Source organism: Oreochromis aureus, linkage group 23 (genome assembly GCF_013358895.1).
Source record: "Oreochromis aureus strain Israel breed Guangdong linkage group 23, ZZ_aureus, whole genome shotgun sequence".
NCBI lineage: Eukaryota > Metazoa > Chordata > Actinopteri > Cichliformes > Cichlidae > Oreochromis > Oreochromis aureus.
The window spans coordinates 13,640,024-13,654,437 of NC_052963.1; the positions used below are offsets into that span (position 1 = coordinate 13,640,024).

Below are 14,414 nucleotides of genomic sequence, written 5' to 3' on the forward strand. Positions count from 1 at the left end.
CGGGTATGCTGTTAGTGTGTCTGGGTACATGTGCACGATGCTCTGATCCTGCTTCTAAAGAGCAGTGATGTCAAACCCAGTTGACACAGCAATCAATTACTGGCGTGGTGGGTGGTCTCTCTGTCTATCCATCTTTCCCTTCTCTATTTCCATCCTGCTCTCACTGTGTTTGAATTTCACTTCATGTTGTATTTAAATATAGCTGGCATGCTGGGAAGGTTATCTGTGTCATGCAGTTAGTCATGGAATTGGTTTCTTTGTTTCATCCATAGCTGAAAAATATTAGGATGCTCATTCATACAGTCATGGTAAGTATATATACATATCAGTAAAAAAAAAAAAAAAAAATAATAATAATCTTATGCTTAGAAACTCTTAAAATGAGGTAAATAAATCTTCAGCGGAACTACAAACATGACATATGATACTATTATTTATTTATTTATTTAACAAAAATTAAGCCAAAATACAGAAGCAGAAGCAAATCAAAATGTAGAAGCAAAATGCAGAAGCCAAAGTGCAGAAGGATGTAATGTAGTACGCACACCATTACTACAGTTTGCAGGTCTGGAGAATTCAGGTTTGTTTTAACACAGTGCCAAGAAGGAAAGAAGTCATCAGTGATCTTAGAGAAGCATCATAATAAAGGGTTATAAGGCAATTTCCAAACAATCCAAAGTTCATCCTTCTACTGGTTGATGCTTCCGGCAGTGGACGTCCTATCAAATTCACCCCAAAGGTCGTGCAGTGCTCACAGAAACAGTTCCACAGCTTCTTTTCTCTCAAAAGAACATGACAGCATTGCTACCAGTTTATAAAGCTGCATCTGAACAAACCACAAGAATGCTGAAACAATGTCCTTTGGATGGACGAGACCAAAGTGTAGATGTTTGGCCATGATGCACAGCACCACATTTGGTGCACACAGGTCCACACTGGACCTGGCCAACACACTCCACACCATGTTTGAGATTGTTTTTTCTTTTTTTGACTTTATCAACTAGGGATTGAAGGTGACTTTTGACTTTTTTTTTTTTTTTTTTTTTTTTTTTTTTTTAAAGCCGCAAAGGCCGTCTTTCAAGGGCAGATGCAGGTTTTACCACAAAAAGTCTGTTTGGTGCAGACTTGGGTGGTCCAGGCAGAACCAACCTGGAAAAATGTACATAATCAATGGAAAAAGCGAATGAGGGTTTATGTATGTTGTACTTCTTCTAAATTGACCTTGTTGACCCAAATACTCTTTTCAGCAAGGTCAACCACTCAGAATTTTATAAAAGCAAGACACAACAACAGTGTCACGCAGGAAACAGAATTACTTTGTTCTGATAATGGATGAAAGACAAAAACAGAATTTAGAATGAAATTAAGTGAAATTAACTTCCCATCCATAATATTTGGTGTTAAATTTTTCCTAAATACCATCTAAGAGGGCTCTGTTGTGTAGTGGTTAACATCTTTACATTGCATGCAAGAAATCCCCAGTTTGACTCCAGTAAGAGACACCAACCAACCTCAAGAAGGGTTCAAGGTTTGGGTTAAGAAGCAATGGGCGCGCCAGGAAGGTGTAAAATCTTTGCCTCTTGGGAACTAAGGGATCAGCCAAAAGAAAGTTTAGTGTATAACGTCTACAACAATGGTGAGCTAAATCTTTGGTTTGTTAGCCAAGCCATCCTGCTCGATTGTGGCATCTCTGGTATTCAATACTGATGTAAAAGTCCTGTTATAACTGATCATAAGAACAGCTGAATTTCTGACAAATTCCCCAAATCCCAGATCTTAATGAAAGAAACAGACTATAATGAATAAATAAAAATTTGTTACATAAGCACTCTTATTTCATCTACTGTACTATATTTAATGGTTTGGGGAATTCCCAGGAAGTGCTTTGGCAGATCGACTGGCTAAAAGTTTGAAAAGCCCAAGTGTTGGTTTATTTCAGGAAAGAGGCAATTAGTCTTTTTGTCCCCATTTCGTTTTCGGAGAGCATAAAAGACCCTTAATGATATTCATGGAGTCCAGTTTGCTTTGGTGCTTCTTGGCTGTAATATTGTCAGCAAGGATCAAAAGCACCTCGTAGTCCCATAATCCCTCTACGGAGTTTGGGGGACGTGGTTGCCAGAAAACGCTTACATCAAAAGGAAATCGGAAACATTTCAGCATTTACTGGACGTTCAACTAACAAGTTAATAACCCATAAATCCCTGAACATTGCGATGGATTTGGCACAAGAGGTTCATGCTGTTGCTGGATTCTTCAGTCTACTTGCCCGATTTCTAAAAATATTAGAATTCAAATTCATTTCGGTCCAGTTCTGCTTTATTTATTATAGCTCCAAATCAGAACAACGGTCACCTCAAGGTGCTTTATACTGTAAGGCAAAGACCCTATAGTAATGGAGGGAAAACCCCCAACAGTCGGACGACTCCCTATGAGCAAGCACTTGGTGACAGTGGGAAGGGAAAACTCCCTTTTAACAGGAAGAAAGGTCCAGCAGGACCAGACTCAGGGAGGGGCAGCCATCTGCTGTGACTGGTTGGGGATGACGGGAGGGAGACGTGACAAAAGACACACTGTGAAAGAGAGCCAGAGATTAATAATTACTAATGAATAAATGCAAAGAGAGTGACAAGAAATGCTCAGTAGTCAGCTATTGCTTCATGGGTGACTCAGCCTTAACAGCCGCCTTTGCTTTATCACTTCTTGGTTTGCACCCAGTTTTATGGCCAGCCTTTGGAGAATTTAGCTGGGCTTTCCTTTCCCGTATCCAACGTGTGGATCAGAGAGAGAATGTGGAATCCATATCCTGGTGTGCTTTAAACAGTTGGAAAAGCAGGTTCATTTAGCTTTGCTAACAATGTGCAGAAGTTGGATAATAAAAGCTACAGGGTGTCATTACTGTTAGCTTAAAATCTAACAGTATATCAACCAGGCCGGCTTCAGAATGTGACTTTGAATGTGTGTTGTTCCTGTTTACTCTAGCTGCGCACATGAATTATAAAGGCGCAGGGTGCCTGTTGTATGCTTTGGAACCACTGAACACCCCCCCCCCCCCCCTTGATTGCAGTGCCCTCTTTCTTCAAAATCTTTAGACAAATTGTACTGTTACAAAAACAAAAGCAAACAGGCAGATTTGTTCCAGCTACACGTGTTCAGCACTGGGCACATCTTTGTTTTAAAGACAAGTTATCGTCAAAGGTTGGCCTGAGTCGACGGTGCGAGCAAGTGATCAGAGCTGGCGACGTCCAGCATGTTAAAAACAGCTAATGGCTTTGTTTAGACTAAGGCAGGTCTAATGTACATGCACGTGGAGCAGTTTAGTAGGATTTCTTTATATGTATTTAGTATAAAACACATGTTATACTAACAAAATGCTTTGAAAGCAAAGGGAAGCCATAGGCTGTAATGCACCAGTTCCTGGGGTTACAGTTAAATTCTGGGAATACTTGAGCATTTAAGGGGGAAAAAATATTTGCTGTAAGCTAGTGCACAGTCTTATGGTGTAGTCCAGCTATTAAACTACAATATATCTAAACGACAGCCGGTCAGTCTCAGTGGACGGTACAGTGTGCCTCTGCTAGCTGCAGGACATCCTGTAAAGTATGTCAAAGGCAGCCTTTAGTTAAACGAACAGCCATCTCTTTTCCAAACTCAAAAGATTCCTCAAGCCCGGAGGATCCGTGTTACATTTGCAAATATCAGCGAAGCTTTGCGGGCACACGCATATCAAAGTCAGCCCGCATGAGGGCACAGTATCGAACGGCACCATCAAGGACGTCGTCTCGCTTTCCAACGTAACCGTTTGCATGTGTTTGTGTTTACGTGTGTGTGATAGCACTCAGATTTATCTGCATGCTTCCTCTGCGTGTGTGTGTCTGCTGAGTGGTTTACAAGTGTATGAGAATGAAAGTAGGTTTGTTGAAGGCGCTCTCCGGAGAAATAAGTGCCACATACACACGCACGCTTCAAACACTGTCTTCAGTGTGTTTGTGTGTCCCACATACTGAGGGTCTGAGGCGGTTCTCACTGGTGGAACTCTTACATGCTGGCCTGAGGGTATACATTCCTTCATACTGCGTCTGCTGAAACACACACACTAACATTTCTAATTGACTATACAGAAGCTCATATACTCCAAACCCGTTCCTCTCAAGTTTTTCTGTGCGCGCGTGCACGTTGGTGTGTCTCTCCGTGTGTTGTCAACCAGTCAGCTCCTATTCAATTGATGTGCGGCCTTGAGGATTGCCCCTTCTTCCCACGATGCTTTGCTACAGGCTCACCCTACCACGAAGCGCAAAAAAAAAAAAGAGTTGGAGAACTTGTTTAGGAGTTTCCCCACGGCAGGAACACGCACAGACTCACACACAGATACACACGGAGTTAAAGAGGGTGTAATTTGTCTCACCCTTGGCTACACTTCCCCTATGTGTGCACGCGTTGTGGTGTCAGCTGGAGTTACTGTCAGTAGGACCACTTTACTGGAAAAAAGACATCTTGTAGTTCATGCAAACTATTAAATTTTGTGTATTTTATGAATATGCGCAGCAGTCATGTCTGCATACCACGCAGATATGGATCTCTGCACATTCGCTTTGAATCTGTGAATCATTTTGGTCTCTAAGCTGCTGTTTCCAGATTATCTAAACCACTTCATTTGAAGGTAAACTAAAAGGGTTTGTGCACACAGCTGTGGCACGTATACTTCAAATTTCAACCAGGAAGCCAGGCACGAAACTGAGACAGTTTGGTCAGTCATTTTTAACAAGTCCTGTGCAGTAACATGTCTGCTTGACCTCTTTGCTTCATATCACCTCTTTTAGTGGAAGAATAAATATAAAGATGAAAGAGTAGACTAAAAATCATTATCAGTAAATTTCTGCAGCAAAAATGGTTTTAGTAGTCTTCATGTAACCCTTACAGCGCGCCTCACAGATCCGATAGCTAAAGGAACATGTTCACCCTTTCTACAGTGTCATATGACACTGTTGGGAGGAGGAAAGACAGGTGGCTGTAGTCGTGTGTGGCTGTTTGCTGTCAATTTGTAGCAAGAATCCGGTAGAGCAACATGTACTGGCTGCGTGCATGGATACATGGAAAAGCCAGTATATGCATATGAGTCAAAGGCATCTGATCTCAAGCTGAACTAAAGGAGCAGCTCAGAACTTTGATTCTTGTCACTTGTTTTGATTTTTATCTCCATCTTGAGCTTGAGCCAGTGGATTTCTCACATAGAGGGTAAATGGCAGATGTCTATGCTTTTCCCAGCATTTTATTGCAATAAGCCAAACAGTCGAGCTGCTGTGGTTTTCCTGCACACACTTATCTCATGAAAAAAAAAAAAAAAGCTTTGTTCATTGAGATTTAATGAGGGATGATCTGGCGTTATTGGGTTGTGATCTCAAAATAAAGATTAGCATTCACACATCTCTGGTGTTGGAGAACAGAGATGCGAGCTGTTCGTTAACCACTTGATCTTTTTTTTTTCTTCTTTTACAGTCAGTCTCTGAGCACAGGACAGAAAATGAGCAGCTGAAATCTCGTTTCTCTGCTGCCTGCCTGGCCTCGTGCCACGGCACAATGAGGAATTCAGTATTATGTGTGAACCTCTGTGTGTTTCAGCTGCCACTCCACACTGAGAGGAGTCAGTGGAGGTAGTTGAACCACTTGGGGGAGGTCACAGACCCACTCAATTGGATGTATGACTGAGAGGAGACAGTGAGACCTCTCTGCAGACAGGATGGAGAGGCTCAGCCTTCCGGCTGAGATGTGAATGTCAGGTGGTGCCATTTTCAGTGGAAAAAGCTCTGATCATCCAACTGTACTGGCACCAAACAAGCTGTTATCAACCAGCTGATAAACATACCGGAGCATTTAGCAGCTAAAGGGGCAGATCTTCTTCCAGCAACAAAACGCAGATTAAAAGAGAAACTGCTGGAAACACAGTCGAGTAACTTCCTCTGTGTGTGCTGAATGTAGAAACAGGCAACACTTTGCACACAGGATTCCTGTGAAGCTGCATTAATACATCATTGTTAGCTTGTAAAATACTGGAGCCTCATTTGTTGTAATTACCGTGTAAGGCAGCTTCATTCTTATAAGATTTGCAAGAGATCAGGCCTGTGCTATAGGATCTACTTGCAATAAAAGATGGATGTGTCTATGATGTGTTTTAGATGTGCCAGTGATAAATTGTCTGTCTGATAACCAAGTTTTATTGAAAGTAGCTAGTAGAGCAGGGCGATATGACCAAAAATATTTATCACGATATACATTTGAACATTTGCGATAACGATATAACTGACAATATAATTGACACGAGACAAAATACTTTACAACTCCACAGCTTTATTAGTGCAAAAAAACCCCATCAATGTTTTTTCACTTAAACAAGCAGCTGTTTTTTATGTGCATTAAAGTTATATAAAAATGTAACAGTGCAAATGCAAATTCCTTGCTGACAGTTTAATCAAAAGGCATTTCCAGTGGAAAGTGGCCGACATATCCTCAGCATAACCATGTATAATATCCACAAAACTTAAAAAGAGGTTATACACACACAATAGGGTAACATTATGTTGAAGCACAGTACGTATCACTCCGCGAGGCTCCTGCCTACGATAGCCGTAATGCTCCGACAATCCATCAAGCGGTGCGGGTTCGTAGCTTAGCAAAGTCGTACTAAAACATTTTACAGATTTTCGAGCGCCGTGTTCCACATAAAATCGTTTCGAGGTCAGTAAACACAACCAGAATTCATACATAAGGCACACGGGATTATAAGGGACACTGTCGATTTTCAGAAAAATCAAAGGATTGATTTTAAGTGTGCCGTATTTCCAAACAACACGGTAATAACGACGGCCCGCTAGCATGCTCTACCAAAAATAGTGCTTTGTTGTGTATCTGATGGATGAAAGCCAAACCAGTTCCACACCACTGAAGTTGCAGCATTTTTACAAACCAATTCTGGTTCATCCGTTTCATTCAACGATCCGCTTTCGCCCTTCTCATTCTCCGTCACCGCCTTGCTTTTTCCGCCATGTGCGTATGAAAACAAAGGCACTGCTCATACGCGTTTTACCCATATTCTATTGCAGTATTTCATTTTCTTATCGTTGCCCAACATTATACCGGTATTACCGTGAGCGGTATGATATGGCCCAGCCCTAGTAGCTACCTTCCATAGTTGTCATGAACTGTTTTTTGTAAGATCTGGAAAGAGTTGTTTAGCCTTTTGCTAAATACAACAACCAAACTGACTCCTCACTAGCTCTCAAAGAAGCTCTAAAATCTTGTCCCTTACCTACTGATTCTGTACATTAATTTGCGTATGTTGAGGTTTTGCAGACATGTGACCGTTAACTTGTCCGCCATTTTGGTTGTGTGACAATCATGGTGGCAGAGTCAAGTGAAAAGGGGCCAGACCACATGTGCATGGAGCATCTGACATCCACCAATGGTGAGGGGAAAAATAAGCATTCACTGACGAGTGTTTGCCAGGTTAATTGCAATAGCTGGAAGGTCAATAGCTGAAGTTGATGGATGGACTGGTTCTTATCTAATGGTTTTCTGCTCTACTTGAGCATGCAAAGCGCTTTACAACATTTATAACACGCCCCACTCACACAGGCATTTTTTCCTAAGTGCTTTCTATCTGACATTCACACACACTCATACTTGCGGTTCAGTATCTTGCCCACGGATATTTAGGTATGCAAGGTATTTAAACTGGTGACTGGAGCAGCGATGAAAGGAACCACCAGCCTTCTACCACCTAAGCTCCAGCCACTCCCAACTAGGTGTGTCCCAGTCACAAAAGCCTCGAGACTAGTCGGTGAACCCCTGGCACCTATCGATCGCTTAAGAAAAATGTGTACCTGCGATCAGCTGGCAGAAATCCTACAACTGCTTTTGTTGCTTTCAGACTGCCACAATCGCCCACAGTTTGCAAGGAATACACGCCTGGACTTGTCTACAAACTCTCACTTGTTACACGCCGGTTGCTATTGAAAGTGCAACAGATTAAAGATAAAAGGCAAAATATTTTCAGAGGTGTTTGCGTTTGCACTTGGACCAACTTGTACTACTGCTACCAGTATAGCAAATAGTGTAAACTAGCAACTCCTCTCCTAGCAACCAAAGAAACCACAATGAGTTTTGTTGGTTCACCACCTTCTTTCTGGTCAGTTTTACCTAGCGACTGCCGACAAACTCCAGGAACGAACTCACCAGCCAGTCACACACTTTTTTTCATCGCAACCAGAGATGCATGACATTCCACACGCTGGACACTTGACATCATGCCAGAAACCTGATTAAATAATTAGCTCTTGGTTGATGTTCTATCAATTTCCATGGATGTTTTTTTCAAATTTTCCTTTAATGTTTAACTTTATTGTAAAATTGCACTAACAGGAATTAAAAGTTGTATGTGATTCATTGGGGAAAAAGAAATGCAAATAAAGAGGACGTTGTGTTTCCTCAAACTGTGTTGATGCTGCCGAGTGTTTGTGTTGTGGGTGTCCGTAGCTTAGGGAAGTATGGTTGGCTATCATTCTTGGGGATGGTGGTTTTAATTCCTGCCCACATGTTGAAGCTTATAAGCAAGACACTAAATCCCCAGTTGTTTCCAGCATATGTTTAAATTGGAGAAAAAGTAAGTAATTTTAAACGAGTAATGTTCCAGATTCATTTTAATGATCTGAAAACTGTAATTAGTCTCTACTTTGTGGGTAAGGGTTGCGTGAATAAGAGAGTTAAGCTTGGTAAACTTTGTTTCGTACAGGATTAACTGTATGACTTTTTCTCCCCTAAGGAAAGTGTTTAAGATGCTTCCTGCTGCTTTCCGGCAGTTTCCTACACTCGGTGAAAATTTATCCTTCAGTAAAATGAAAAGCAGCTAAATTAAGGAGGTTGTGCATGGCCACGGGCTGCAAGAAGCTCCACTCTGTGGTTTTGTGATGTTTAGCATCTATAGAGTTAAGTATCTGTCTTTCTAGCTGGAGAGCTCGAACGTTCATTCTCTGAACCCCTGCAGTTTTATTGTGCCCTGGCATGATTTTCACCTCGCCATCAGTTTGAGGTGTATTTGTCCAAATTAATGTAAGCCCTCTTAGAGATTCAGTGTCCAAATGCGAGTGTCTTATCCGACATTAGTAGTTGTCTGAGCTGTAAACGTGATATCAAAAGCACATCTGTTCAGTGTCAGCCTGCATTTTCCCTCCGTCCTGGGAGAAGTGCGGTGTGTTGACAGAAGGAGGGAATGGCTCAAGTGGCTTTTTTTTTTTTTTTTTTTTTTTTTTCCTTCATATCTGCTTTTCCCGTCTCACACACAAACACACAAAATGTGTGCCCACGCCTGCACACTCCAGCGAAACCACGGCGACTCACACGCCTCTGGTTGTTTTGACATCATACAAATACTCCCGTTCGGTGAAACTGCTGAATCTGCTCTGGTTGAAAGTTTAACTCCGCTGCCCAGGTTAATCGCACAGTCACCGCCAAACTTCCCCCTCTAACCTCCGCTAGTCACCGCGGTGTTATCGTGGCTCACGGCCCACCTGTAAATGAGCCGAGGCAGGAAACGGTGACCAGACGCATTCCAGTTAAAGCCCAGCTCATCGAAAGAACAACATGCAGCACTTCTGAGCTCCGCTGCTGATGGCTGCACTTCCTTGTTTGAGCAAAGCTTCACTTTAATGGATTCTCGGATACATTTTCACAAACTGAAAACTTTGTCTGTAACAGTCTGTAACACTATACGCGTGTGCTTTTGCATTAACTGGAGGTGAAACTCTGTGCTGGCTCCCACCTGATTCCTCCACATCACACATATAACTTTAAGTCTAAACTTAGACACAGGAGCCACCTTAAGAGAGGGACTTAACCTGCTAAGACCCGAACTCTTCCTTGGCATGCATTTTTAATTTCTCTTTGATATTTGGGCTGATTGGGACCTGATGAATGTAAAAACAAAGAATTTCTAGATTTTCTTTTCTTTTTTTCTTTTTTTTTACCTGATTTTTGTTTCTCAGAAAAATGAGATCAACATACGAGGATATTTGTTTAAAGTTTTGATAGAACAGTGGCAGTATAACGTCCTCATAAGTGGATATGAGGCCCTTGTAGAGCAAAATTTAGTATTTTGGTCTAGACATCCCAAAATGTGATGTCCACATATGGGGACGCCAGGTCCTAGGAGGTTAAAGCCATATTACAGTTTAAGATGTGAGAACAAAGTTAACAACATATTGTGTCTCTTACGTCTTTTTTTGTGCTCATGTTTTTGGTCTCCGCATTCTCCTGTCGGAAATCAACATCTAATGCTCCTTTATTTGTATCGTACAATAAATTATACAGGAAAATTTATTGCACTGCTGCTCAAAAACAGGATCTCCTCATAGTATAGATAAAAATAGAAGAAATTAATAAGAAAGTAGATAAAAAATGTAAATAAAGTAAGTAACTGTTCAGAAGTCTAGTCATGTGCGTTCTTAATGTCCTGTATCATCTGCCCAAGGGCAGAAGTTCAAAAAGGTGGTGAGCAGGGAGTGAGTCCTTAATGATGTTTGTTGCTTTCTGAAAGCAGCGGGATGTGAAGATTTGATTCAGGGCAGGCGGGAGAAATGCCTGATCCTTTATCGGGAGATCTGGGAAACTGTTCGGTCAGTTCTAGAGATGACCGATCGACTGGCCAGATACCGGAATCGGACGGTTTCCAGCATTCTGCTGGATTCTCCTCACTGTGAGTGAAGATGCAAAGTTAGTCAAAGCAAACTGCAAAGGGGGGATCATGAAAACATCCATAACAGACCTAATCAGACCTTTCAATTACTCTTACCTGGCTAAAACTAAAGCTATCTACAGCTTAGAGCCAGCCACTGAGTAAGAGCCTCGTTATGAGCAAAGGGCCCAAGCAGTTATCTGTGTCTGGGCTTTACCGTCATGTTCCTTGATCTGTTCCTGGGGAGGTTTTTTTAATATGGTGGCCATTTGTCCCACTGAAGGATAGTGCTGTCCCACAGCTCCTGGTCTCAGTGAATTTACTGTCTGTCATTAATGTTATGGCTGATAGATCTACTAATAAAAATGAATCTGTTTATTCATATTAAAATCAGTTGTTAGTTTCATGTGAGCTGAAAAATAACAATTGATATGTAAAGTTTTAAAAACCAGCACTTAGTGGCTAGTGAATCTGTCACCGTTGCTCTCACTGAAATCCAAAGAGTACCTTCTCGACGTGAACACATGCTGTGTGATGAAAGCTGTTTGTTGTGTTATTGACAATGACCTATTTTTCCTCGCTCTGCCTCCCAGATCCACACACTAATGGAGCCATTTTCTCTGTTCTTAAAGCTTGTTTTACACAATTTTCTTCCCTGCTAAACTCTGCAGAATGCAGGATAACAGAAAGGAGCAATTTAGGCTGCCAGTCAGACTCAGCTTTGAGGACATGACTTCAGGTCAGAAGCGTAAAAAGCCTCTTTAACATGAAATCTATTTTTTCTTTGCTCTTCTTGCATTGAAACAAACTGCAGGATGACTGTGAATTGATGCTCAGTTTCATGCACACTGCATCTGTTTTCCATATTTAGTGCTTTTTCATAGTTGTAAAGCTGTTGTTGGGCAATTTTTGTCATGTGGGTGCGGCGACACGGAGAGTTAGTGGTTTAACCAGAGTGTTTTTAAGACTATTGATTAAATTAGTTTGCATTACTTATATAGTCAGCGGAGTAGGAAACGGATATCCCCTCAGCCCTGTGATGGACTTGTGAACCCCGCCTTTATCTCTCTGCCAGCTTGGATAGGCTTCAGTACCTCCAAGGAGAAACTAAGTTTGAATAGTGGGTAAGAAAATAAATGGATGGGTTGATATTTCCTTAGCTGAAGCATGAGTTTCAGCCAGGTTTTAGAAGTCTGAGGAAATCTTAATTGTTGCAGTAAATGAAAGAAATCTGTCAGTGTGGCTCAGTTGGCTTAAACAGAAAAAGCTGTAAAACCAATGAAAAAAGGCCACAAGTCCAAAATATGTCCTCCTTCACAATCAGACTCCTTTTGTAGTCTGATTGTGGCCCCTGGGCCTTATGTTCGATATTCCCGCTTTACGGGTGTGTTGAGGCGCATGCATTAGATAATAAAAACTGAAGAGTTTGAAGTTTGGAGGTCGGGTTTCCAACTTGGACTTGCCATCATGGTCCTGAGCCATCTTTGCAGTGTGGCGGCATGCTTTCTCCTTGGTATCTGTGCCATTGGCATGGGTGATTGTTCTAGGTGTGCTATTATTTTTAGGTGTTTGGCACATGATGAAGTGCTTTCAGAGTTCTGGCCAGTGAGATGCCACAAGCAAACATTTCACTGTGGATCAATGTCATCCAGTATATCTGTCAGTGGTTTTAATGTTGTGGCTGCTCAGTGTATACCTATTGCGTTTCAAGCTGCTGTACAGTATCAGAGCCCCTGAACTGGCGACGAGTGGTCATGTTACTCTACTAAATAAGGCAACATTTCGGTGTGGGAGAGAGCGTGGAGCGTGGCTAATTGGCAGAGGAGCTTCACACGTTCTCATTGATCAAAGTGTGCGTGTGTGTTTGTTTCACACCAGATGGTGACAGTGCATGAGTCAGTGTGTGTGTGCGTATGACGTCCAGCTGACATCATGCAAACCAACTCGTTTGCCAAACACACCCAAGCCTATGCACTTGATTTCTAACATTTTTGGCTCTGTCTGTTTGTGTGTGTCTGTGTGTGTGTGTGTGTGGTGTAGTGGCATCTATTGGTATGCTGGCACACTTTGGGATGTATCAGGAACTACTTTTATATACTGTGTGTGTGTGTGTGTGTGTGTGTGTGTGTGTGTGTGTGTGTGTGTGTGTGTGTGTGTGTGTGTGTGTGTGTGTGTGTGTGTGTGTGTGTGTGTGTGTGTGTGTGTGTGTGTGTGTGTGTGTGAGTGATTTCTCACGGTTAAGCAGGTGGAAATCTTGTTGTGTGTTTCCTGTTCACTGATGCGTAAAGGTGCAATCTGGATGCCTGACTGAGAGGACCTGCCTCCCCACCTACACACACACACACACTATTAATGCTTTGATACCCACCTCATCTCACACAGTTAACGGTGTTATTTCAGCTCTATTTCTGTCATCTGGCTCAATCACCTAACTCTATTTAAGGAAGAAATCACCTAAAAGAAAAAAAAAAAGGAGGATTCACTTTGCATGTGTCTGGTGATGTCAGACTGTTAATGTGACCTGGGATTGACTGATGAAAGCAATACCCGGCTGGGTTGGGAATAATTTCTCTCGAGGCAGCACAGTAACTCAATTTCTGGCATTATCACCGAGGAGCTGTTCAGCCGTCAGGGTTCTGATTCCCCTCTTAAAAGAAGTGCTCATTTCAACCCTGCTGACAACGGGGATAATTAAAAACTCTACGTATCCAGTCTCCTGCTGTAGATTTTGTATGTGTATACTTAGATGTATGCTATGTGGTCATGGCCATTAATCTGCCGCCTTCTAGGCCGTTTGCCGGTAAGCTTAATTGCCATTCTAAGTCTGACCACTTAATTATGCCAGTTGCACCATCTGGGCTTGAGGCTTCTTTTCACTCAACCATACTTTATGTATCAAGTTTAAAACAAGGACAGGATATTTTTTTATATAACAAGAAGCACAAACCTGTGCCAAGTCAGCTCACTCTCTGGACAGCATTGTTTTCTATATAAGTGTTATGTAAGGGTATGTTGATTTGTAAATAATTCCACATAATTTGACTTGAGCCTATTGTACTATATTAAACTACAGTATAATTCTAACGAAGTAGCTCATTCTTTCTTTAATGATATAACACATTTTGATGTCAGCCGGACATAAAAAGGCAGATGTGAAATGTAAAAGTAAGGTCAGAGGTCAAATGTGACATTATATTTAGATGCCAACTATAATGTGATATTGAGACTCCCTATATACCAGTATTCCTAAATGTTGCCATTACAAACAAAGGCAGCACATTTTTAAGCATAGCTGAAGATGTCAGAGGCCCAATGGGCAATAAGAAACAGTTTTGAATAGCTCTGTTATCACTTTGACAATGTATACCACACCTCATCTCTAGTTTTGAGGCTTTTTTTGTCAGTTTTCAGGTAATAAATCATGAAGTTGACCTTTAAGACCTTGGTGGATGGATGCCCAATTTTAATGGATTAACGTCGCCCTGCTCTACACCTCTACTAAGTTTTATCAGAATTCAGTAAAAACTTCTCGAGTTATCCCGTTTACAGACAGAATGATAAACATGCAAATGCTACTAAAAACATAAACTCACTAAGGTGCATCAAAAAGAATCATCCAATTTCAAAAGGCTATATTTTTTTAAAGTAATGGACATAGAAGCTTGCGTATATTTTAAAACGCATATCTAAAGTT

The 14,414-nt window shown here is 41.6% G+C and overlaps 1 protein-coding gene across 1 annotated transcript in view; it reads left to right on the forward strand.

Moving 5' to 3' along the window:
• si:ch211-132g1.7 (prostaglandin F2 receptor negative regulator) overlaps positions 1-14,414 on the forward strand; it is a 79,532-nt gene that overhangs the window by 25,054 nt on the left and 40,064 nt on the right. The window lies entirely within an intron of this gene.